The following is a 26,887-nucleotide window of genomic DNA, read 5'->3' as shown; positions in this document are numbered from 1 at the left end:
AAATGGATTATTTAACTCTTCCTTGTGTGATGACCTTTAACCCAGAAACAGTACAGCAAGGAACATTTGAAATTTCTTTAAGATGACTGTATGTGGAATCTGCAACTCTTATTAAGAATGTTTGAAAAGGACTTTTAAGAGTTGGCGCATCAATTGTACCTTTCTTGGCTAATAAGAGATACTGGTCCATGTGACCTGGTGACCCTTGACCTGAAAGCAGTACCAACAGAAAGGAAGTTAAGAAAAGAATAGCGTGTGGCCAGACACAAAGGAGAGCTGCGCAGACAATGGACCTACAAGCAGAGGAACAGGAGAGTGAAGGCACAGATGTATTCACAAAGGGAAAGCAGACAGAGACGGAAAGGAACACACCAAATTCTTGTGAGGAGAAGATGTAAATCACTCTCAGGAAAAGGTCAGTTTCTCTGTTTGGCAGAAAAGAAGACAGGAGCTCTTGGAGGCAATGTGCGAGCTGGCTAAAAAGGTCTAAACCTTGGAAAGCTGTGAATAGCTTGTAGACACTAAGGGTGGGATTTTGTGGCCCTGCCCGTCGCGTCCTGCCTTGGTGGGGCCGGAAAATCCTGGCCTAACGAGTTGGGTGTTTTCCCAGAAGTGGCCACATCGTGAACCAGGGTGTTATTGGTCGGTCAGTTGAAAATGAGCTCTGGAAAGCTACACCTTCAGGACAGTTGTAACCCGAGGAAGAGAGGGTTTGTAGAAGTGTGCCTTGCTGATGATGATTGTACCCGTGAAACAAGGAAGTGAAAGCTGTTTTTGGATAGGACTCCTGACCAACCCTATGTGAATGAGAATAGCATATTGTGGAATTGAATTTTAAGTGACAAAACAAAAACAAAAATACCTGGAAAAACTCAGCAGGCCTGGCAGCATCTGCAGAGAGGAGCACAGTTAACGTTTCGAGTCCGAATGACCCTTCAACAGAACTATCGTGCTCCTCTCCGCAGATGCTGCCAGACCTGCTGAGTTTTTCCAGGTATTTTTGTTTTTGTTTTGGATTTCCAGCATCCGCAGTTTTTTGCTTTTATCTTAGAATTTTAAGTGAATTTGGCATTGCTTGAAATGCAATTTTACATCAGAGTACTCTGAAATCTCCATTTGTGCAGTGTACACTAATCCAAACATGCTCTCTAATGGAATTTCATCCAATTTGCAGCAGTTGTGGAATCTCTTTATAAACTGTTAAGTATAATTTATAAAGTATTGTGTTTAGCACCGATCCGTAACATTTCAGCTCTCCAAGATACCCACCTGTGATTACCTCTAAAATGTCAACATCAGAAAATTGGGGTTAGCTTTAATAATCATGGTTTGTTAAGATAACCATTGCTCGATCAGTTACCTTTTTAACTAAACGCAAAACAGCCAGATGATTGCTCCATATGCTAAAACGTGAATATTAACAACCTGTAACCACCAAAAATCAATCTGCTCCTTTTTCTAAGCTGCCATTCATACTCATCAAGCAAATCAGTCAAATTATGTTCTTGAAATCCTTTGATTTTGGGATTGTTTCCTCCCTGAGTACAATCGCCAAAAAAAATGAACGTGTACCATAATAATTAAACACTTTCAAAAACATTCTGTTAAAAGCCTACTTGACTTACTGTGAACGAAGCTGGTTTTTAATTCCATGTATTGTGATGAATTCTTCCTCACAGCAATCTAAACCTGAGACAAAAATGCGCTAGATAATATTCCTTTCAAATTGGTATTGACCAAATCATAAATCATATTTATCCAACTGTCGTCTAAAATTACCATTTTAGCACATGACTTCCTCCTCCTTTCTGTCAGTTTCTTCAGGCTAAGGTGAAAGGTGTATGATCTCGATGTTCGTACACTCGCGCTGAACTTCAATCCCCTCATCCTACCCAGCACCGAGAAAGACTACTTCCACTTGTACAGTGTTGCCGGCCTCTGTCCACATTTACTCCTCCCTGCCCTGCAACACTGCTGAAACATATATTCACACCATCATCACCTCCAGCTTCCATTATTCCAGTGCTCTCTTTACTGGTATCCTGAGCTCTGCCCTGTATAAATTACTAATTATCCAAAGCTGTGCTACCCACATCTCATCCAGCACTATTGGCCCAATGCTCTCAAACCTTTAATGACCCTCTATCTGCCAGTGTATCAGAGGCATTCCTTTAACCCCTCCCCCACCAATCCCATCTGGGTTATCACCACCTAACTCTGCAACCTCATTCAGTCCTCTATACCCAGGGCTGAAGGAAATTGTCGAATTTTGGGAGAAGTCTCCATATTTCTGATTGTGACCTCCTCTGAATCACTCCAGTCATCAGCCTGTCAGCCTGGGATTCTGTTCCTAACTTCCTCTGTCTTGTAGCTCCCCTCTCCTTCAGAAGCCACCGGAAAGTCTCCTTGATCCTTCTTTTCCTTGGGCCCCATATACCTTCTCCCCCTGTTTCTTTTCAGTCTCCAACTTATGCCTCTGCGAAGAGATTTGGGCTTTTTATTACGTGAAAGGTGCTCTATAAATGATGATGATGATGATGATGATGGCAGATTCTTCGCAGGTGAAGATCATGGGAAGGCTTGTGGTAGCCGACATGATTGTTGGTGACTGAAGAGGCCGATTCTGGATCTGCAGACTCCTGAACAGTCGGGGTGCAGGAACCCCTGGCTTTGAAGGGCTCTGGTATACGCAGACTCCTTCCATTGTCAGCAGCTTCTAGTCTTTGTTTGGAACTTGCAGGTGGCTTCCCTGGTTGTTGTGCACCAGCTGTCTCTGCCGGCAGCCTCCTGCTCCCACACCAAGGGCAGGATTTTATGTCCCGCGGGCAGGCGTGTGCCCGACCCGATCGGGTGTAAATTCACGCCCGATCACGTCGGGCGAGCGTCCCCACGTCATCGTGCACTCTCGCGATATTTCGGTCGGTGGGTGCGCGTGAGAGTTGGCAGCACGCCCGCCGACAATAAAGAGGCCTATTAAGGCCTTTAATCAATTAAGTTCTACCTATTTTTCGCTGCCTGTTCAACCGTACAGTTGGCAGACGGGCAAATCGGCCAGGCGGCCTTTGCATTTTTTAGGAAACCTCATCCACAGGTGGAATGAGGTTTCCAACAGTGATTAAAACAACAATAAACATTTTTAAACATCATTTTTAATTTGTCCCTGTTCACGTGATTGTGTCACATGTGGGGACATGTTTCTATCATTTTTAAAATCTTTATTTTGGAAACCACAATTCTTCCGCTCCCTGCCTTCAGGGAGCTTTCAGTGCGCGCTCCCCTGCGCCTGCGCAGACTTCAGCGCTCACGGTCCTCCTGCTCCCACCCCGACAGCGCTGAGCTCCTCAGCGTGCGTGTCCCGCTGGCTGCCTGTTACTTGGCCAGCAGGTGTGAAATCGCAATTGGGGGCCAATTGCTGCGGAGGACTGTTTCCCGGCTGCACCTGGACGCGCCCGACAACCAGAAAATCCTGCCCTTGCTGTTTGATGTCAGCCAGAGAGAGAGAGAGCTGGTCCTTGAAGTGTTTGCGAGGTGCACCTTGGTCTCGCTTACTGGAGCACAGCTCACCATAAAGCACTGCTTTGGCATTCTGGAATCCTCCATGTGTCACACATGTCCTGCCCAGCGCAATTGGCAGCTGTATGAGAATGCATTCAGTGCTGGGCAGATTGGGTACTTCATTGTTTGTGATGTAGTCCTGCCATCTGATATTCATGAGGCCTTGAAGACAGTCTTGATAGAAGCACTCCAGCATTTGCATTTGTTTTCTGTACAGAACCTGTGATTCTGACTTATACTGGGGGTGGTGATGGCAACCACTCTGTATGCTTCAATTTTGGTAGAGGAGCATAGTAAATGGTTTTGCCAGACAGGCTTCAAGAGACGGCCAAAGGGGCTGCTGGCCTTGGATAATTAATTGTCTATATCTTGTTGACCATGGGATCATCTGAGATATTGCTACTTCGATAGGTAAACTGGCCTACAGCATTGAGGTTGCTGCTGATATTGCTGACCTACGATGGATTATAATTTCCTTGGGGCCGTGGTTGGCGCAGCATCTGTTTTCTTTAGGTTAATAACAAGACCAAAGGCATTTGCTGCCTCAGAGAAACAGTTGACAACAAGCAGCACTGCCTCCTCCATGTGTGGCAGAAGGACACAGCCGTCAGCAAACAGAAGCTCCACGATAAGCTCTTCCGTGGTTTTTGGTAGGTGCCAGTAGTCATTGGCAGGTTGAAGGACGGTATAAATATGAGCTGATATGAATGCAGGTTTTTCGTAAAATTACAGTAAGGCAGAACTGTTGCACATTAGTTCTTTTTTATGGTAATTAAACTCTCTAATTGTGAGTAAGTATCTTGAATATTTATAGGTAGCTTCTCCAATGGTTTACTAGGGGGGGGAGTGTGGAGTTGGTGGGTGGGGGTGGCCGTGAATTCTGAATGAGGTGCGTCAGGTTGACTCCCCAATGTGTGTCCACCTTTGTGCTCATTTCCTAGAGATTGCTCTCACCAGCCATGGCAACCCGCTGCCCCCCCCTGCACCTCCCCCAGGGGCAGATAGCCCATTAATGTATTTAAGAGGGCAATTGGCCCCTATTCTGGCACTGCAATGTAATTCTGACAATGGCGCACTGGCCCCACCCCCCCCAGAGGTCAGGAGCCATGGCAGCGAATTGGAGGTTACTTCACAGTGGGGATGTCGGAGTGCCATTATACAATCTTGCAGGTTCACATATAAAGAAGCAGAAAGATGGGAAGAAACATATCCACAGGCGTTTGGAGCCGTTTCTCCTGCACACTGATCCTCCAGATAGTTCTGAATACTATTTATAGGGTGTCTATCGGTCCTTTAGGCAAGTGCCTCCATCTTGTGATGCCCCCTCACTGTCTGCCTGATTAGCATTCGGCTTTCCCAGTGGCACTGCCAACCAATCCTCCCTTTGGCCCCTCCTGTGTCCATGTGTCCATCCCTAATTGGACGGCAGATGCAGAAAGTGGCCTGCTAATTGGCTATCTCACACAAAACTAGGCCGGTGGCGCTCCCAGAACGTGCCGAAGCCAGAATTGGCCCCGACAACAGGTTCCCAATGCTCACAGGAAAATTCTCCGTCTTTGTTGAGTTAATTGATCCCAGTTGGGATACAGTAACTACAGTGTTCCTGGGCTTAGGAGAAAGAGAGAAAATCAATCGGGGTCTGCTCTGATCCCTGCAGGAATGGGTATGTGGACACTGGGTAAAGGGAGGAACAGGTTTGTTTGTGTTCTGCTTCCCTGTCGACTAGGCCCAGCATTGCTTGCTGTTTAGATAGAATCACCTCTAAATGAGGTGCTGCCTGAGGAACTGTAAACCAAAGTGACCACCATTTTTGGAAGAAAAGTAGAAAATGAAGAACTATTTATGTTTCCAAATCTACGGTAATTAATCAATACTTTTAGCTTGGGATTCTTTGATACTGTGAAGTGAGTGTGAGGCTGAGCACCTTTTTAATGCCATTTTAGAATTGAAAGGTAGATTTACCGCAGTCAGTATGTAGAACAGTATCTTCAGAGTGCTGAAGGAGGCCATTCAGCCCATCAAGTCTGTATTGGCTCTCTGAAAGAGTATTCCACCTAGTCCCACTCCCCTGCCTTATCCCTGTTATCTTGCACATTCTCTCTTTTCAGGTACAACTGGTGCTGACAACTCAAATTTATCTACTGCTCAGGATCATTTGCAAAGTGTGAATCTAGTGACGCGAATCTTTCATAATCCGATTCTGAAGAACCTTATGGTCGACCGATAGTGATTCAGTTGTTACTCGGACATCTTATATTGCCATTGGAACTCCTAAACTCAAAAGGTGATTGATTTTGACACCTCCAATCTCATTGAGTTCTTGCTCCTTGCCTGCGTAACAATCAATGCACTACAAGATGTAGCTGACACTGTGAAGTGTTACATAAGAACATAAAAAAAAGGAGCAGGAGTGGACAGTATGCCTCCTCAAGCCTGTTTCGCCATTCAATAAAATCATAGCTGATCTTCGACCTTAGCTCCACTTGCCCATTATATCCCTTGATTCCTTTAGTGTTCAAACCAAATGTATTTTGTGACATTTTTGTGAGAAGAGCTTTATAAATGGAGGATCCCTTATTGGGCAAGTGTGAGCAGCTCTCTGAATGGCCACAAGATGGGGCAGCTTGATCTTGATTGAAAGCAGCCAAGAGCAAGACCGGGCTTAGTCATCGTACAATCGTGGAATCCCCCACAGAGGGCTTTTTGACACAGAACACACTTCCAGAATGGAAGTGGAAATACGATGCGTTAAGGAAGAAAGTGAGACCAAGAATTACTCAAAAATAGGAAAATGCAGCAAAATAATTGATCTAATTTTTCAGGCAATACTCCCAACTCTTGGAAGATAAGTAGTCACATGCTTCTCTCTAAGGAGCATGGGAATAGGAGTAGGCCGTTCAACCCGCAAGTCTGTTCTGACATTCGACTAGATCAGCGCTGATCTGTACCTCAACTTAATTTACCTGCCTTTGCTCCACATCCCAAAATATCTTTACCGAACAAAAAATATATTTGTTTCCGTCTTGAAATTTTGAATTCATTCAGCCTATTAAGGAAGATTTCTTTAGCCTTCGTGTGACTTCACTCCTGACTGGCCTGGCTCTAATCTAAGATTACACCCCCTTGTTCTGAGTTCCTCCACCTGAAGCAATGAGCGGAATCGCCCCAGATTTGCACTAAGTGCGGTAGCGAGCGGGAAAAGGGACGTTTTACCCGCCGGCCGCAGTGTCAGCTTTTCATGCCGTATCGTCCCAATCCCGCCTCATTAATAATGCATTCCCGGGAAATACGCCGTTTCGATGCCGGGCAGGCTCTCATTCACCCGCTACGCCATCACCTCGCCGCTTCATCACGTCGGGCACCATATTTAAAGTGCAGCCGCCCGCACACCTCTCAGTGCTTCCAGACAAGGACTGCAGCAAAGAAGGCATGGCCCTGAAAGGCAAGAAGACTGCAGCACCCCCCCACCCCGGGTTTGATTTCACATCCCTCGAATGTCTTTTGGATCCGCTGGGGGCCCACCATGATGTCCTCTACCACCCCCCCTCTCCATGGCTGGAGGAGGAGCTGCAACTTCACCAATCCAGCATGGGAGGCGGGACAGCCACCCAGTGCCAAAAGAGGATGGACGATCTCCTCTGTTCCACCAGGTAAATCACTCTTCTCATCACTCTCAACCCACACACTCACAAACCCATCACACACCCACAGGGCCCTCACTCACTGCCGATTCAAAGGACATCACCATTCAGTCTCTCACACACACCTTCATTGTCCTCATCCCATCCATGGGACCACTCACCACCTACACATGCCAGGCATACTTATCATCTGGCCCAGCAGGCATCCTGCTTATACTCTCTCCATCTCTATTCGTGCAGAACAAGCTGGCACACAACGACAGGGAGAGGTTGCAGACCGGTAGAGGAATGCCTGAAATCACGGTCCTCATGGACTTTGAAAGTAGAGCCATCCAGCCGACTGCGAGGATCTGGACCGTTCCTGTGCTGACAGTGAGGTCGGCGCTGCTCTACCAAGTGAGGATCCAGCAGTGCAACATCCATCAGACAACCATGCTGTGAGTGATGTGTCCTGTTTCACAGGCCACTGCCCTACACTCATTATCTCCCCTTGCTTTCACAGGCACATCTGGGAAACAGCCAATGGAGTCCACGACCCAGGGCCTCCAATCAATCCCCAAAGAAACCTCTGAAGAGGAATCTGAAGGCACCTTCATTGAAGACCCATCACAGTGCTCACCCACACCCTCTACCAGTGCAGAGACACACACCCCGGTGGGGCCCAGCTTTAGAGTAGCCTCGGGATCACAATCTGATGAACACATCACACTGTCTGATTCATACAGGCAGCGGTAGGGACTTCCCTGGTGTCTGGCACTCATGAGGACTGCTGGAGGCCAGAAATTTGCTGAGTCCGAGTCAGATGATGAGCCTCTGGACTTGGTCATACCTCAGTTGCTGGAGCTGCAAAGGAAAGCTCGGGAACATCAGGAAGGGATGTCTGCTGCACTCCTCAGATTGCAAGGTGTGATGGAGGAGTCCATCCACCTTCAGTCTGAGGTGGTAGCACCGACATGCTAATGCACCGAGGTCAACACTGGTAGGATAGCGGCCGCCATGGACACCTTGGTCCAGGACATCAGTCCTGCACTACTGCGCAGGCTCAACTCCATCGCTGATGCCATAGTTGGACTCCAACAGTAAGTACATGAGGGGGGTCCGGGGCAGCTCGATCTCACTCCAGCTACCTCTTCTCCTGAAGGACTCAGCCAGGGTACCCATAGGGAGGACGATCAGCAGGTGCACACCCTGGGACCATCCACCCAGGTGACTCCAGGAGTGTCTGGCCCATCCGAATCCCCTCTTTCTGTGACCCCAGCAGCTCCAGCTCCACAGGCTGAGGAGGGTGCCACTGCCACACAGCAGGGCCCCAAAAGCAGGCCGGGGCCCTCCAGGTCTCGGCCCTCCAGAGGACGCCTGCCAAGGCCATCACAGACAGGGCGTAGCAGGCAGCAGGCTGCCTCCACCTCTGCTGTGGATGTTGGGGGTGCACCAAGATGTAGTGGTAGGGTTAGGAAAGTTAAGAAGATGTAGTTGCACAGCCTGGGCTCGGGTGTTAATCACTTGTGCATACTGTCCGCCATTGTGAATAAACTCCCAAGAATGTCTCCCTGCCTATGGCTCCTTGTTCTGATGAGCAGTGTTCATGTCACCCAGATGTGAAACCTTGATTCCTGCACAAGATAAAGGCAGGTGTCTCAGTCCAGGGCCTCTTCCCTGTGCTTTGTGCAGCCTTCATATCAAAGTGATGGTCACACTCCCTGGACACATTACTGATGCCTGCACCTCGACGGTGCTTGTCATTGCTGCCAGAATGTCGTGGACAGGCGTCACAGAGTTTCATCATTCTCTCTGTGTGGGCTCTCAGCACCTTTAAGGTGGGGCTGGCCCCCATCTCTTCAGCATCTGTGACCAGTGACGCTGTGCTCCTGAAGGGCTCAGGTGCTGAAGGCGGACAAAGGATCAGATGCATTTAAAGTTTCATGGCTGCGTCTCCACGATATAACCCTGGTCATTGAACGCAAGCGAGCTGCCCTTGGCCAGACAGGAGTCAGACATTCGCAGAGGCTATGTGAAGATGTATGGAGTGTCCTCATTGCATGTCAGCATCATCCTCCTGCAATTGAGTGACTATTAGGGTCTCCACTGCGTCCCTATGACAGGAGCATTATCACAGAGGGTATGTGCGCTGCCATCAGCCAGATTAGAGTCAAACGTTCACAGATGCAATGTGAGGATCTATGGTGGCTCCTCACTACATGTCATTATCATCCTCCTCAAAACTAGCAGCTATGAGGACCTCTCGAGCGCGCCTGCCTCATCTGGCCAATGCGATGGCCTCATCGCCGTCATCGTCGCCTTTGAAGACCTCTTTACCCTCACCCCTGTCAACATCCTCCTCATCGGAGGATATGTCCAGCTCCTCCATCTCCTCCTCAGCCAGCTCCTCTCCCCGTTGCAGCACCGGGCTGTACAGGGCGCAGCAGATGCTGACGATATGTGACATATCGATATTGCAGGGATCCACCAGACCAATCCAGGCACCGGAACCTCATTTTCAGCATTGGTTAAATCAGCCCTCAACATTCTAAACTCAAGGCGGTGCAACCAGTGCTTGTCATCTAAGCCCTGGTATCTCTCAGCTAAATTTGCTCTGCACCCCTTTCAAAGCCAATATGTCTCTCCTGGGGAGCAATGTTGAAAATGGAGTTCAGTACTCCTGATACTGACGCATCACTTCCTCACCATTGTATTCCAACTCTGTTGAGAAAAAGCCCAACGTTCCATTCACCTTTTTGACTGCTGCTTGCATGTGCACTTGCTTTTAGCGATTTATGCACGTGGACACCTTGAATCCCTCTGTCCCCCACAGCCTCCTTTGGTCCAGTCGATAACCTCACAATTCCCCAAATTGAAATCCATCTGCCATAATTTTGCCCATTTACTTAATCTGTCTGTTTCCTTTGTCGCTTCATTCTCCCATCTACATCATTTATTACCCTTCCTACGTATCATCTGCAAATATAGATACACAAGTCTTTTCTTTTGCGTCATGAAATTCATGATAAGCTAACCTAACACACACTGCAGTGGATCCATGTCAACTGAGTACGTGTTTGCTTTGACCTAGCCAGTCATTGAGGCCCACGATGCCTGCACACCTGGAGAAATGTAGAAAATATGTCAAATATCTCCAGTGACACTGCACCTTCAGAATAGGGTGGAGATCATCTGATTTCATCTGAGCAAACATACTGCTGTCATTTTCAAGTTTTCTTTCCCCTCCTTTCTATATTCACCACAGCAAACAATTTCCAATCTCACCAAGTTAAAGCACTTGGAATGTGAACGTGAGACTTGAAAAGTTAAAGGAGAGCCAATTTCTCAGCTGCAGGTGTTAACAGAACAAAATCCACACTATTGGGGTAGAGTGTCTTTGCTAAGATAATACTGTCTGTTAATAAATGGTGCGGGAATATCCCCACCTTGTGATGGGAGGCGCTCTTTCAAAAGTTAGCGTACCACTATTCAGTATCTAATAGGTATTTTGTAATAGCATCTTTTTAAAATTTATTCTTTCTTGGGATTTGGGTGTCGCTGGCTAGGTCAGCAGTTATTGCCCATCCTTTGAGAAGGTAGTGGTGAGCTGCTTTCTTGAACCACTGCAGTCCATGTGGTGTAGGTACACCCACAGTGCTGTTAGGGAGGGAGTTCCAAGATTTTGACCCAACGACAGTGAAGGAACGGCAATATATTTCCAAGTCAGGATGGCGAGTGGCTTGGGGGTGAACTTCCAGGTGGTGGTGTTCCAATCTATCTGCTGCCCTTGACCTTCTAGATGGTAGAGGTTGTGGGTTTGGAAGGTGCTGTCTAAGGAATTAACACCAGAAGTATTTCAATGTATAACATAGAAAATAGAAGCAGGAATAAGCCATTTGGCCCCTTAAGGCTGACCTGCTTTTCAGTAATATCATGGCTGATCTTCTGTCACAGATGCACCTTCCTGCATTATCCCCATATCCCTTCTCTTAGTATCTCTGAATTGGATATATTCAATGACTGAGCATCCAGCTCTCCGGAGTAGAAAATTCCAAATGTTCACAACATTTTGAGTGAAGAAATTTCTCCTCGTCTCGGTTGTAAGTGGCCAATCCCTTGTTCTGAGAATGTGGCCCCTAGTTCAGGGGAAACTTCAAAGGTTCTGTGTACCGTCAAGAACTATCGAAGATTAGAATGTTTTCTGAGATCTGCTGCACGCTGGCGATTTTAGTGACAAGTCATATTGAGAAATAATTTGGCACAATGGCGTTACTATGGCAGGACTTCCCTAGCAGTCAGCTGTGCAGTTTTCTGTCCACGTCCATTGGATCCTCTCCCATCTGCAGGAAATGGCCACTTTGTTCTTTTTGAACTTTTTCCAGCTTCATTATAGGGTCAGGTTCTGCGTCAGGTCTCACATGGCTAACGTAGGAAGAAAACATTTGTGATGTTCCACAGAAAACAAATGTACGCTCCAGACCTCATGACCGAATATGTGTTAATGTTTCCAGAGTGCAACCTTGTCAAAGGAGATGTATGGGTTCTTGCTTTCTTCAAATTGTTTGTCTTTTAAAATGTGATGTTGCCTTTAAAGGGTAACCCTGTTCCAAGCTATTCTCTCGCTCCTTCCATGCCATGACTGAGTAAGCCGAAGTGATAAACTGTGTCATGACCTGTCATGTCTGCTAATGTACCACACACACTGCCTGAGAAATTAGTCTAGCTACATCGAAGGCAAAGGAGTGCTGCGGAATGCTGTGCTCAGCCTGTGTGCAAGAAACTTGACGATTTTAGGAATTGTACTAACTCGTTCACTCCATAAGAGTATAACGATCAGCTAGGATAATGACCTGTTGTAATCCAGTCCAGTGGTTAAATTGTAAAAACAAAAGCTAACTTCATAACCACTACCTCATCCCAGAGGTGAAATAACTGCCCTGTTGTCACTCAGATTATTTCTTCATCGTGTAAATGATTTAGACTGCGGGTGATGGAGTGTGATTTCCCCTGAGCAAGGTTAAGGTACTAACATAATTACTGCCAGTTTCATTAGGAAATGTTTACCAGTTGATTACTGAAAGATTCCCAGAACTGGCCAAAGGTGCATATTGCTGGAATTGCTTCAGGAGCTTTGGTGGTGAAGAGGAGCCACAAAGGGCTAGAAGGCCTGAGGTTTGATCCTCAATCTCTGCAAAGTTTGCTGGTTCTCAATCAGGAGGCATTGGAATTGGTTCATTCCTGGGAGAAGGGAAAAAAAAACCAGTCAGGATCTAACTAATCAGCAGCCAGTGATCATTGCTGGGGAAATGCACGTATAGGCATTGGATGACAGGATCAGGCTTGAATGTCTTGCCAATCACAATTGCAAACCTCACTAACACTTCTTGTCTAGTCTTACACATGAACGATACCTGCTTAGTTGAGGCACTAGAGGATGCCTGGTGCCAATAGAACTGCACCCTAATATGAATTAGTGTCTTTGGGAGATGTGAGGAAATAGTGACATAAATATTTTTGACAGATTGCCACTAAAACCCTAATCATAGAATGAGACAGCACAGAAGGACACCATTTGGTCCATCGTGCTGGTGCTGTCTCTTTGGTAGAGCTGTCCAATTAGTTCCATCCCCCTGCTCTTTCCTGGTAACCCTCTATTTTTTTCTGTCCTGAAGTATTTATCCAGTTCTCTTTTGAATGTCACTATTGAGCCTCCTTCCATCACCCTTTCAGGCAGTGAATTCCAGATCACAACAGCTATCTGTGTTTTTAAAAAAAAAGTTTCCTCAGGTCAACTCTGGTTCATTTACCAGCCACCTTCCTACCACTGGAAATAATTTCTCCTTATTTACTCTATCTAAAAGCATTCATCATTTTGAACAACTCGATCAAATAGCCTCTTCTCTCATTCTCTGCCCTAAGAACAACAACTCAAGCTTCTGTGATCTCTCCACATTACTGAAGTCCCCATCCTTGGTATCATTCCAGTCAATAAGTGATTCTATCATAAGCAGTATCAAATTAAGACATACAGCATTTTCTATTTGTCAATTGTTCCTTCTCACACTAGGCTTCTAAAATCTGATATTAATCATAATGAATCTTAAGTGTGTATTGCAATCTGAATTTCTTTTAAGTGATTGTTCTGGTAATAGGATGGAAACAACGACTGGAAATTCCCTATGACCTAGTACTCCTAGATGAAGTGACAGAGACGAGAGTATTGTTATGATCCCGGTAGCAACCATTAACAGTTACAGAGAAATCCAAATACTCAGTGATTAACTGATAGAACTACGCCATAGGATTTCATGTTTTTAAACAAAAAAACAAACTTTATTATATGTAAAAATAATTAAGCAAAGCAAGCATTATTAACTTAACATTACAGTTTATGCTATGAACTCAGAACAACCACTTCTTACTTTACATATCCCTTATACGTTACAACAATCTTGAAGGTTCATTAACTTAGATAGGGGCCAACCCAAAGATATGCTACAGCCCTCCAGAATTCACTTTAATTCTCCTCAGTTTTCCAGCTATTCTCTGAGGTAAGATTTTATGGGGATCCTTCCATTAGCTTTTTGGCTAAGGACCCTGCAATTTTTCTTTAAGACCTCACAACTGTGCATGCATCAGCCCCCTGTTCTGGTTGCTGACAAGTACCCAACTATCTACTCACAGCTTCCAAGCTAACTCTGCTGACTTCTTTCTGTCGCAAGGCTTTCTGAGGACCACTGTAGATTTCCTTCTTCTAGTTTCGAACTAGACAAATCTTCCAGCTTCTTTTCCCCTCAAGAAATCCAAACTGAACTTAAGCCACAGCTGCATTCTGCACAGTGAACAATAAAGTTAGTATTTTCTCTGCTTAAATTGCAGGCCTGATCATTTCCTGTTGATTCCCTCAATCCAGTGAGATGCAGTCTACACCAAACCAAAACTGCAACTGAGCAAAATCCAACTAAATTAAACAAAAGAACCTTCTACCCCACAGCCCATCTGTATGTCAACATGGCACACTTTGGAATGCCCTCAAACAGAAATGCAAGGTAATTAGTTATTTTACCTTCAGTGCAACTCCTTGATTCTGAAACCCATATGAATGATTTATATTACTAATGGACGTGATTGCCCTCTGTCCAGACTCCCTGGGTCCATGAAGAAATCCCCATGTTTACAAAGCTGCTTCAGCTTTCTTTCATCTGGAAACTACATACTTAATTTAAATCATTTATTGAAGTAAGTAGAAACCCAATGGCTCTACCAGAAGCCTAACAATAGATCATCCGTGTTCGAGTGTTTACACCTCTCCCTCTGATCTTGTAAAATAGACATAGATTAGCTTTTAAGTGTAATTAATTTCAAAACAAAAACAGAATTACCTGGAAAAACTCAGCAGGTCTGGCAGCATCGGCGGAGAAGAAATCAGTTAACGTTTCGAGCCTTCATGGCCCTTCGGCAGAACTGAAGCATAGTTAGAAGAAGGGAGAAATATAAATTGGTTTAAGGTGGGTGGGGGTGGGGGGGCTGGGGGGGGTGGTGGGGGGGGAGAGAGACATTGAGGGTGTGGTGATTGTGGAGATGAGCAGATAATCAAAAGATGTCACAGACAAAAGGGTCAAAGAGGTGTTTTGTCTGAGAAAAGTGCTAATTAAGAATGGAAGACAGGATATTCAAAGTACAGCTCTAGTGGGGGTGGGGTGGAAAGGCTAACAAGGTTTTAGTTTTAGATTTAAAAATAATGGAAATAGGTGGGGAAAGAAGAATCTATATAAATTATTGAAAAAAAAGCGGGGGATGGGGGGGAAGAAACGGGGTGGGGATGGGGGGAGGGGGAGTTTAAGATCTAAAGTTGTTGAATTCAATATTCAGCCCGGAAGGCTGTAAAGTGCCTAGTCGGAAGATGAGGTGCTGTTCCTCCAGTTTGCGTTGGACTTCACTGGAACAATGCAGCAAGCCAAGGACAGACATGTGGGCAAGAGAACAGGGTGGAGTGTTAAAATGGCAAGCGACAGGGAGGTTTGGGTCTTTCTTGCGGACAGACCGCAGGTGTTCCGCAAAACGGTCGCCCAGTTTGCGTTTGGTCTCTCCAATGTAGAGGAGACCGCATTGGGAGCAACGAATGCAGTAGACTAAGTTAGGGGAAATGCAAGTGAAATGCTGCTTCACTTGAAAGGAGTGTTTGAGCCCTTGGACGGTGAGGAGAGAGGAAGTGAAGGGGCAGGTGTTGCATCTTCTGCGTGGGCATGGGGAGGTGCCATAAGTGGGGGTTGAGGAGTAGGGGGTGATGGAGGAGTGGACCAGGGTGTCCCGGAGGGAACGATCCCTACGGAATGCCGTCAGGGGGGGTGAAGGGAAGATGTGTTTGGTGGTGGCATCATGCTGGAGTTGGCGGAAATGGCGGAGGATGATCCTTTGAATGCGGAGGCTGGTGGGGTGATAAGTGAGGACAAGGGGGACCCTATCATATTTCTGGGAAGGAGGAGAAGGCGTGAGGGAGGATGTGCGGGATATGGGCCGGACACGGTTGAGGGCCTGGTCGTTGACAACTTTAGATCTTAAACTCCCCCTCCCCCCATCCCCACCCCGTTTCTTCCCCCCCCCACCCCCCGCTTTTTTTTCAATAATTTATATAGATTCTTCTTTCCCCACCTATTTCCATTATTTTTAAATCTAAAACTAAAACCTTGTTAGCCTTTCCACCCCACCCCCACTAGAGCTGTACTTTGAATATCCTGTCTTCCATTCTTAATTAGCACTTTTCTCAGACAAAACACCTCTTTGACCCTTTTGTCTGTGACATCTTTTGATTATCTGCTCATCTCCACAATCACCACACCCTCAATGTCTCTCTCTCTCTCACCCCCCCCCCCCCCCCCCCCCCCCCCCCCCGGCCACCCACCTTAAACCAATTTATATTTCTCCCTTCTTCTAACTATGCTTCAGTTCTGCCGAAGGGCCATGAAGGCTCGAAACGTTAACCGATTTCTTCTCCGCCGATGCTGCCAGACCTGCTGAGTTTTTCCAGGTAATTCTGTTTTTGTTTTGGATTTCCAGCATCCGCAGTAGCTTTTAGCTTTTTATTTTTATAATTAATTTCAAACTTGTTTGTGTTGCATTGACATCAGTATTATTACCAGTTTCTCAATCAGAAGTTTTATCGATGGTTAAAACTTTCATTCCTAAAACTTAGTTATATTTTAAAACGAATGAATCATGAACTAGATATTTGCAACAGTGGGACTTCAAAACTGCAGTCATATTGGAAGTTTAGTGTCGGGCTAAAATGGTTTCGCTTCACACGAGTGCTAAACTTTGCACTGTAAATTAGGTGTTACAGTCCAAACTGAATGGAAAGTGGACTGTGGCTTTGTTCCCCAGTGAGTCTTGCTCCACCTCGCTTTGGCCTGATCAGGCTCTGACTGCAAGATCGATCTGCTATGACTGCAGCATTGGTGTGAAGCAAAACGCATTGCACCAATGTTTTAGTTGTGTGACTGTCCCCATAAATGCTCTGTTATCAAATGCTCCTGCATTAGAATTGGACCGTTCCCATCTGACTCTCCTGTGCCACTCTGAGAATGTCACCGATGGGGAGACTTTCTACACTTAGAGACAAACAAGGTGGTTGTTCACGGTAACTGTGTTTCGGCTAATTCTCCTGGGGAGGCAAAAAACATCATCATATTTCCTGTTCCTGATAACCTGAATATGGACAGGTGAGCATAGAATTAGGGTGGAGCTATGATTCTTTCCTAATCCCCTCCCCCTTCCTCTCCTTATCATCTCCGCTCTATCAGAATGACGCATGGCACACGCCTCTAGGTTTTCAGATGTAGGTTATGTGGGTGAGTAATGAGATAGTTATTGGCCGAAATGGAACAAACTGCCAACGTGAGTCACAAAGGTAAGGAGAGAAAGGGAAACACGAGAGAAAGCAGGCATCTGAAAATCCTAACTGCTGTTCCAACTGGGAGGTTAGTCAGGAAAACTGCTGATTTCCTCCGAGGAATCTGTTCAATCTTGGATCCCTCCTCGATATCCTTACTCTTGTATGGTTTCTGTTATGCCCAAATTAAGAAAAAAATAAGCAAAGGCATGAGAATAAAGCCAAGGCATCCCATTCCTACTCTCGCAATACCCCACCACATAACGGAAGAAGCAATTCTACTTAGTGTTATTTTGTTGCAGGAAAACATTAATTATCTTGTGGATAGTGATTATAAAATTATAAATGATTTATTATCCACCTCCCACCTTTTTACTGAATTGATAAAGTAAAGATTGCTTAGATTAATGTGCTACTTCTAATGCAGGCTCTATGGTTCATTTACTTTTGCCTTCACCAGTTCAAAGGAAGCTGATGTGATGGGCAGCAAAAAATTCACCCGTTTTCTCACAGCCTCTTAAAGACTGTTTCAGACAGAGAAAGCCATGGCAATAATCTCCCTGTCAATCTGAGGAGCAGGTTCACAGGAAATTAAAAACTCCATATTTTTATGCTGGCAGAGACCTATAAAAATGTGTCTATAATTCTACAGGATGTCTGCACGGAGTCGTAAAGATAACAATCTGCAGCCCCCAAAAATGCATTAACATTCTGAACCCTCAGCTATCGCATCCTGCTCTGTAACTGAACATAAAATGCTTGGCACTTTCATTTGATCGAGTGTGCAGTTTGCTTGTGGAGATAAATGCAGCCTGCATTAAATGTGCCAACAGAGTGAGAGTTTTCCATATCCTCAGCATTCTTCAGATACAAGAACAACTGAAGGTGCAATTGTTGTTTCCTGTAGTTTGACACTTCAGCCCATGCTGAGTTCTTTCTGTGATGCAGTGATAGCCGACAAAAGATGTTTGTGTCATGTCCGTTTGTGTTTTATTGTGGTTGGGGATTTCAGTATATTACCTTAGTACAGCTCTGTGTTGGTGCATAAAACTTCCAATGTAGCCCGTGGAAACTCGTATGAATATGGTTTGGTTCAGGTAAAGTGTTCCCAGTCTTATGCACAAACATTCCTTTTGTGGTTATTTGACTGATGCTTATTTCCATCAACAGAGTTTCTTCCTGCAATGCGTTAAGGTGCTAGACTCACTGAGTGATAGAAAATAAATATGGTGCTTGTGGTTTGTAGCTAGAACTGCACATTCACTTTGAGAATGCACTCAAAGTGTTTATACTTAAATAGTTCTTCACCCTCCATTCTAATATTCAAAGATGCTTAATAACTCTCAATGTTTTTATAGGGAATAGTATTTATTTTATACATAATCAACAAAATTTCTATTTTTTGGAATATGATCGCAGAACGTTGGTTAAAAACCTCCAAATCTCTTGTAATAAAAAGGTTAATTTTAGCCAGGGTAAACCCAGGAGCTCTGCATATTATGTATCATTGCATCGAAAGACTGCTCCTAGTAATAAATGATTTTAGTGAAAGCTCATAACTGCTCACTAAAATAATAAACAAAAACAGAATTACCTGGAAAAACTCAGCAGGTCTGGCAGCATCGGTGGAGAAGAAATCAGTTAACGTTTCGAGCCTTCACGGCCCTTCGGCAGATAATATATTTGTTTCAGCCAAATAATGTGGTACAGCCTCATGCGTAATACTTTGCAGGGGATTTGTTAAACTAAGTCTAAAATAAGATTTTACATAATAAAGTTTGGGGTGGGAGATTTTGGTACTTCAGATGGACACGGTCAAGTTGGATCCTATGTGATAGCCTCAGTTGCTGAGCTCACCTGTGCTGTTGGTTAGCTGGTGCTGCTTCTTTTCTAGATGCAAATTACGAATCGTGGTAGCTCCAGGTAAACCATGCTGCCAATCTGAAAGCTAGTCTCAGTTACCGTGCCCACGAAACCATCATCAAGTGTTGGTAAAAACCATCTGGTTCACTAATATCCTTCAGGGAAGGAAATCTGCCATTCAGGCCTACAAGTGACTCCAGATGACTACAGCAATGTGGCTGACTCTTAACTGCCCTCTGAAATGGCCTAGCAAGCCATTCAGTTCAAGGGCAATTAGGGATGGGCAACAAATGTTAGCCTTGCCAGCGACACCCACATCCCATGATAGAATAAAGTAATCAGGGATTTCATATGTCCCTGTTGTTGCAGTGTTGGCAGATGTGGCACAGAGGGGTCTGTTAAGAGGCCAACACCGCAGACACTGATGTTCTGGTTCCTCAAGATTAATGGCTGGACTCTAAAGGATTCAGCCATACCTAATATGGAAAATTTCCCTGACAAGCTCTTTGTATGAAAGGGTGTTTAACGTACCACATAAATGGTCTGGAACTGGTACATGGCATGCCTGAGTGTTACCCTTCTTTCAGCCTGTAACAAGAAATTCCCCTTAAATGAAGTAAGAGGAAGAAAGAAATATAGTGCCTTTCCTGACTGCAGGACTGCCAGATGTGCTTTACTAAGAATGATGCATTTTACTGTTGTAATGTAGGAAACATAGTCATGTAATAGTAACTGATTGAACTGTAACAGCTGTGTCTTTACAGCCAGACAGGCCGTACTGGTCAATGCCACGTTCCAGTCTGTTTGGATGGTCACACCTGTACTTGGTCCAATTACTTGATGCTTTAGTATCTCTACAACCAGCTTCATTTTAAGCTTTCCAGTGCTGCTTCCTTGTTCCTTCTTTGCTGATTTTACGAAGACCATTGGCATAAGCACTTGGATTCCTACAATAGTTCATGAACTGTTTCTGGTTAACCTCAGCAGCTGGTTTGTTAACTGTTGAGTGCTTTTAAAAAAAAACACGCCAGCAAGTATACTGTGGGGGCAAGGGGAGGGGACAATCCAGCCAATTTCTAGGATTTGGTAACATTTTGAATTTATAACCTAGTTATTGCCAAAAATGGCACCAGCACGTAAATCCTGTAACAAGCTGCATGTGTGTTACTCTAATATGAGTCATACAAGTTGTAAAACAGATTTGACCCTCAGTCTATAGATCTTTAATTTTTTTTTAAAATGCGTTTAATATAACTGCTCATCACATGGAAATGGTTTAAAGCACTTTACACAAAATTGTTATGAGGTGCAGTAAACTGTTGTTATGTGGGCTAATGCAGCAGCTGCTTTCCACAGAAGACATTAATCTGTGTTTTCAGCTGGTATTGTTTGATGGAGCACTGTTAACTACAGAAAGAGGAGAACTGCCTGCTTAATGTGTACCTGAACATAATGGCAATGCCTCAGTTTAATGTGTTACGGTCCAACAACAGAGCACTGCTCAGCAGCATAGATCACACACTCGAATTCTAGTGTGGGGCTCCAATTCACAAAGTTCCTACCCCTGAATGACAAATGACCCAAGCTGACATTCTAAGTTCACCTGGGGCAGAATTTTCCTGGCAGCGTGTGGGGGGACAGGGCCCGACACGCTGACGCGTAAAATGACACGGGATGACATCGGGCCTGCGTCCCGACATCATCGCGCAGTCCCGTGATTTGTCGTTTGGTGGGCAGGCACCAGAGTCAGTTGCGCCCCCGCCAAAATGTAAACGGCCTATTAATGCCATTAAGAAATTAGTTGAACCGCTTGCGAATGCTGCCCGTCCAACCTTAAGGTTGTCCCGGGCGGGCGAAAAGCCCAAGCGGCCTTTGCGTTTTTCAGGAAGCCTCATCCACGAGCGGGTTGAGGTTTCCTGAAGCTTTCATCAAATAAATTAATTAATTTTCATAAATAAAAAAAATGTCCCCACTTCGTCACATGAGGGGACACGTTTACATAAAATTTTTAAATCAATTTTTTAATTATTTTAGTATCAATTCAATCTCCCTGAGGCAGCTGCGCTTAAGAGTGCTGGTCCCAACTCTCCCTCCTCCCCCCGGCCACACAGGTAGCACCGAGCTCTACCGGCTGTGTATTACGCTGGGCGGGCCTCAATTGGCCCGCCTGCGTAAAATGGCGGCGCAGAGCCGATCGCGGGCGACGATCGGCTCCGCGCCTGCTCCCGCCCAGCCCACCCGCCATCAGAAAAATCCTGGGCCTGATCTCAGCCAGAGTGGTGGTTTGAGCACGACAATTTCCCCATCATGACCTGGTAGATAAGGAGAAGGGGGTAAATTAACTGGGGTGTCTGCTCCTGATTGCTATCCAGTATCACTTGATGAATGTGAACCTGTTCCTTGTTAGAGCACAGAAGGAGGCCATTCAGCCCTTTGCATCCATGTCAGCTCTCTGCAAGAGCAATCCAGCCAGTCCCACTCCCATGACATTTCTCCAAAGACCTGCTGCTGCTCTCTCTTCAGGTGTTTATCCAATTCCTCTTTGAAAGCCACACACGAATCTGTCTCCACCACACTGTCGGGCAGTGCATTCCATTTTCTAATCACTCACTGTGTTAAGAAAAGACTTCTTGTGGCGATGGTGGGTCGGGACGAGGTCAGAGTGCAGCATAATGCCAATTCCCCGATAGTTTCTACACTCGCTATCAATATTTATGAAAAAATAATCGACCCTCAATCCTTCCAACCTCATTAATTATTGCCACTTATTGAAATTTCCCTTTCCTTCCCAAGATCCTTGAATTTATCATCACTTCTGAATCCAACAACTTGTGCTCCCTTCACCCCCACCATTGGCACCATTGGCTGCCTGGGTCCTCTTCCCTGGAATTCCCTTCCCAAATGTCCTTACCTCTCTCCCCTGCTCCTGCAAACATCTTCTTTCTTCAGTCAAGGTTTTGGTTATTCCCCTTAACCCTTTACTGTTTTGGCACCTGTTTTCACAATGCTCTCTGTGAAGTGACTTGGGATGAGTTTGACAATGAAGGCACTTTGCGATTGGCAGGCAGCTCTTGTTTAATATCTACATGGTGTACCTATAATTCTGCATCACAAGAATACTTTATATTACCAGTGCCTGGTTTGTTCTTTGGTGTTGGTTCAAACATTTTCATATTATTTCATTTAATGGTGAGTGGTTCAGGTTTCTTATTATGCGGACAGTAAAATTGTGGCCAGTTTTGCAGGATGACCCTGAATGACCAATCAATGCGCAGTTTATTCATCTCTTACCAAATGTGGAAGGGCAAGTAAACTGCCTGCTGATTATTCCCATCAAAAGAAGCCAATATAAGCAAAATTTATACAAGAGTCATTTGTGCTGATTCGGTCAATTCTGATCATGTGTAACCGACTTCCCTGCAAAAAATAAATTGCCTACAAGTAAGATCGACATCGATACAACCTTACCCTCTCTTTCAGTTTATTCAACCTTTTCCAGCACATTTTCAGTCAGTGGTTTATCTGCATCCATCTATAACGTTTGTTATGCTTTTTGTCACCCTGTTTCAGCTCCCACTTGCTGTCTGTGTGAATGCTGCTCAGACTTCTACCCTCGAGCATGACTGAAGTGTCCCTGTAATCTTGTTTCCCTAATACAAAGCAAGCTACCTCTCATAACTCAGGAGTATAAAATCATAAAGGAAAGTTATTGCATTTGCTCCCCCCTGACTTGCCCTGATGGGTTCTTTATGTGATGCTGATAACACCTGTAAAATATTCTAAGCATTTTCTGATGTTTGACCAATGGGTTTGTAATTCTAATTCATACCTTACTGCTTATAAATATGGGCTTACATAACTCACCTTTCAGACTCACGGTGTAAGCTTTGAATGAAAGGTTGAAAACCATTTACCAGCACCTCACTTATTTTTTTCTTCCCTCACTAGGGTTCTGGGATGTATCCTGACTACTTCATTCATTCTGTAAACGCTTACTGCATTGGTTACCTCATGACACTGTTGTAAGTGGCCTCTACATACGTTTCGATTCCTGGCTGGATGTGGTCATCACGCAGGTGATTGGGGAGAAGCTTAAACCCAACAAGGCGAGGTATGAATGAGGAGGTAAGTCTAGGACGAGAGGAGGTGTTTTGCCTTTCCAAAGACCCCAAACAACCTTCCCTTTGCGGATTCCACCTCACTTTATCTCCAAGAGAAAGTATTTGATTAACCTTGTTGACATTTACAACATAGTTTCAGGTTATGGTCAACAACTACAGCCAAGTCATTTTACTGTTCCGCATTTGCTAAGGGACCAGTAACGAGCCTACAGATAGCAGAGTCGGACTGTGAAATGACTTGATGCCTGAGCCTGCCGAAGTAGAAACCCCAACCCTCTCAGTTATGTGGGTGAGTCACTGTACCCTTAACCCACAACATGTTAGCGGGGGAAATACCTGAGTGGTTGTTGAAAATGAAGCTTGTCCAGTTATTTAAAGAAAATCCACAACTGACTTGCATTGTTTTCCATGCAATGTTTACCTTGCTTTTACAATCTTAATAAATATGTTCGTTGCATGGTTATAAAAATGCTTATTTTCTTGCTCCAGTGTTGCAGCTGTTCCAGTACAGCTACAGCACTGGCATCTGTCCGATGATGTGGAAAATTGCCCAGGGATATGTCCTGTACACAAAAAGCAGGGCAAATCCAATCTATCTACTCTTGATTGTCAGCAAAGTGATGGAAGGGGTTGTCAACAGTGCTATCAAGCGGCACTTACTGAGCAATAATCTGCTCACTGATGCTCAGTTTGGGTTCTGCCAGGGTCACTCAGCTCCTAATCTCTTTACAGCCTTGGTCCAAACATGGACAAAAGAGCTAAACTCAAGAGGTGAGGTGAGAGTGACTGCCCTTAACACCAAGGCAGAATTTGACTGAGTGTGGCATCAAGGAGCCCTAGCAAAACTGAAGTCAATGGGAATTGGGGAAAAACCCTCCGCTGGTTGGAGTCATACCTAGCACAAAGGAAGATGGTTGTGGTTGTTGGAGGTCAGTCATCTCAGCTCCAGGACATCACTGCAGGAGTTCCTCAGGGTAGTGTCCTCGGGCCAACCATCTTCAGCTGCTTCATCAATAACCTTCCCTCCATCATAAGACCAGAGGTGGGGATGTTTGCGAATGATTGCACACTGGCCAGCACCATTCATTGAAGCAGTTAATGTCCATATGCAGCGAGACCTGGGCCAGAATTTTGTGCTGGCCAGGCAGGCGCTTGGTAGACATGAATGGCGAAGATGTCAGGAGGGCGTCCCAATGTAAGTGCGCCACCTCACGCACAAGCCGGAATTGCGCCCGCTGACAGTTAAAGAGCAGATTAAGACCATTTAAAGACCAATGGACAATGACCCTGATGGACGTACGCTGAGCATAAAAGCGTGTGGGCCAGGCGGCCTTGGCGTTTTTCATTCATTCTACATCCAGGGTGGGATAAAAGACTCACAGGATGTTGGTACGGTGAGGAGTTAGGAGTTTTGCTGTAAGTTCTTTGGAGTTGGTTTGTAGATTGTTTCTGGCATTTTTTTGGCAGTTTTGGAGAACTCTCTGATTTTTAAGCATTTACAGAGGCTTTCTGCAGACGGACCCTTTCAGTGCAAAAGCCTGTTCTGGCTGGACAAAAGTGGATATTGTGTACTCTGCTGGAGGGACCATCTCGGTAGAGGAGGCCAGAAGGGAGAGGAGGCCAGTTTCCCGCAGGCACCATCCCAGAGTCGGCCCTGTCGACCAAGAGGTGTAGCCAGAAAGGCTGGAAGGCTACAGAAAGTGCAAGGTAGAGAGGTCCAGAGAAGGTGCCATTACCCAGCATTTAGAGTGTACAGGCAGCAATCATGTTACCTGAGCATGTCAGAGATTCAGTGCTGAAGAAAGCTCCGCTTTTCCAGGCACACCGTCACCTCTATATGCGAAATGATCGGCCCCGAAATTGCCTCCAACTGTGTAGGTGGCCACCCTATGCCAGTGGCTCTGAAGGTGACAGTTGCCCAGAACCTTTTATGCCTCTGGTTCTTTCCAGGGGGTCAGTGGGGGATCCGTGTGGTGTCTCACAAATCAGCTGTCCACAGCTGCATCAAGTTGGTCACAGTTGCGCTGTTCTGAAGGGACAGCACCTTCATTCGCTTCAGGACTGACAAGGTCAGCCAGGAAAAGCGAGCCAGAGGCTTAGCTGCAGCTGCAGGATTTCCCCGAATTCAGGGGGCTGTTGGGTGCACACGAGTTCCCATAAAGGTGTCAGCAGGGGAGCCGGTTGTCTTTGTCAATAGAAAGGGGTTCCACTCTCTAAACATCCAGACTGTGTGTGACCACAGGAGTGAGATACTGCAGGTTTGTGCCAGGTATTCAGGAAGCTGCCATGATGCCTACATGCTGGGTCACTCGCAGGTGCCAAGGCTGCTCATTGCTCCAACACGCTTGGATGGCTGGCTATTGGGGAAAAAGGCTATCTGCTGAAAAGGTGGCTAGTGACGCTGCTGAGATACCCAAAGACTGCAGCTGAGGAGAGCTAAAAACCCAGTCATGCCTCCCCAAGGGCAATAATTGAGAGGACTGTAGACCTACTCAAGATGAGGTTTTGCTGCCTGGACCGCTCAGGGGGATCACTGCAATATCCTTCTGAACGTGTCTCCCTTATTGTTGTTGTCTGCTGCACACTGCACAATCTGTCTCTCTCAAGGTGGGGACCCATTGGAGGATGAAGACAATGGTGCTGTTCCAGAGGCCACAGAGGATGATTCAAGTGCTGAGTCTGAGGAGGAGCCTGAAGAGCCCCAGGGTGAGGAGCAAGACCCTGATGTGAAGGTGCTTATAGGAGACAGGGAGGCCTTGATTCAGAGGACTTGAAGTTATGAATTCAAGGCAAGGAGTCAAGGCAATGGCAAGGGAAGGGCCACCTAACTGGTTGCTGATGAGGCACTCCTGTCACCCTTCACTCAACTGCCTACCTCTGAAATAAACTTTGCAGCCCTTTATATGTGTGACACACGACTGCCAGGCCTCGTCCCTGTCAATTGCATGAAGCACAATTAGGCCATTGCAGATTATGTAACATTTTAATATTGAAGGCAAAGATATACATACACCATTAGACACGGAGAAATTAATCACCCATGAGACCCCTTATGTGATCATTGTGACTTAAATTTCCACTTGCGAGTGCTACATCTTGGTGCTTCCCCCCCTCCGGCAGCTGCATTGGAGGCAGGCTGATGACTCTGATGCCCTGTCGGCCTTGGTGATCTTGGCGGCTGTCCCCTGGTCGCCAGGGCCTGTGCAGGAGAGTCCAGCGCCCGGGCTGGGCACTCCTCAGTGTTCGCGGTCCCCTCAGAAGCGACGGTCACTGGCAGAGGGGCGGAGGAGCTGCTGCCATCATCAGGAGCGGCCCCGAGAGGAGCCCCCAGATGCGAGCTACAGGTCATCTGCCAACATGAGGTTGGTTTGAACCTCCCTGCTCACCAGAGACGGAGGGGCAGCTGGCAGAGTCACTGGGTGCCTCACCCATCTCTCACATTGGCAGTGACCTGCTGAGGTCACCACCAGCGTGTGGGCTTGCAGGTCTGAACGCAGCCCCAAAAAGCCCCGGTTGAGTTCCTGGAGCTGCCTCTCCATGAGAGTCGTCACTCTCTCTATGCAGGAAGCCGTGCATTCTGAGCTCTGGGCCGGCGCAGTGCTCTCGCTCTGTTTGGACTCCTCCAGCACTGAGACCATAGCACGCAGACCCTCAGGGAACCCTGCCAGATCTTCACCAGCATCCTGCTGGGCATCCAGCATCTGCCGCCTAATGGACGACTCCAGAGGCTCATCATCTGCCTTGGGCTCAGCATTATCCTGGTCTCCAGCAGTCCTCTGACTGCCGACACCCTGGGGGACTCCCTGCCTCTGCCAGCTCCTCAGGCGAGTGTGGTGGGC

General features: G+C 46.0%; 1 protein-coding gene across 1 annotated transcript in view; it reads left to right on the top strand.

The window, feature by feature from the left end:
* LOC144696052 (E3 ubiquitin-protein ligase RNF19B-like) overlaps positions 1 to 26,887 on the top strand; it is a 167,194-nt gene that overhangs the window by 45,560 nt on the left and 94,747 nt on the right. Inside the window, exon 2 of the mRNA XM_078567256.1 lies at positions 22,876 to 23,052. The gene's annotated coding sequence lies outside the window, so the exon portion shown is untranslated. The remainder of the gene's footprint in view (positions 1 to 22,875; positions 23,053 to 26,887) is intronic.

This window comes from Cetorhinus maximus, chromosome 21, assembly GCF_964194155.1.
Source record: "Cetorhinus maximus chromosome 21, sCetMax3.hap1.1, whole genome shotgun sequence".
Lineage (NCBI taxonomy): Eukaryota > Metazoa > Chordata > Chondrichthyes > Lamniformes > Cetorhinidae > Cetorhinus > Cetorhinus maximus.
The sequence above is the reverse complement of the archived record's forward strand: the minus strand, read 5'-3'. Positions and strand labels throughout refer to the sequence as shown.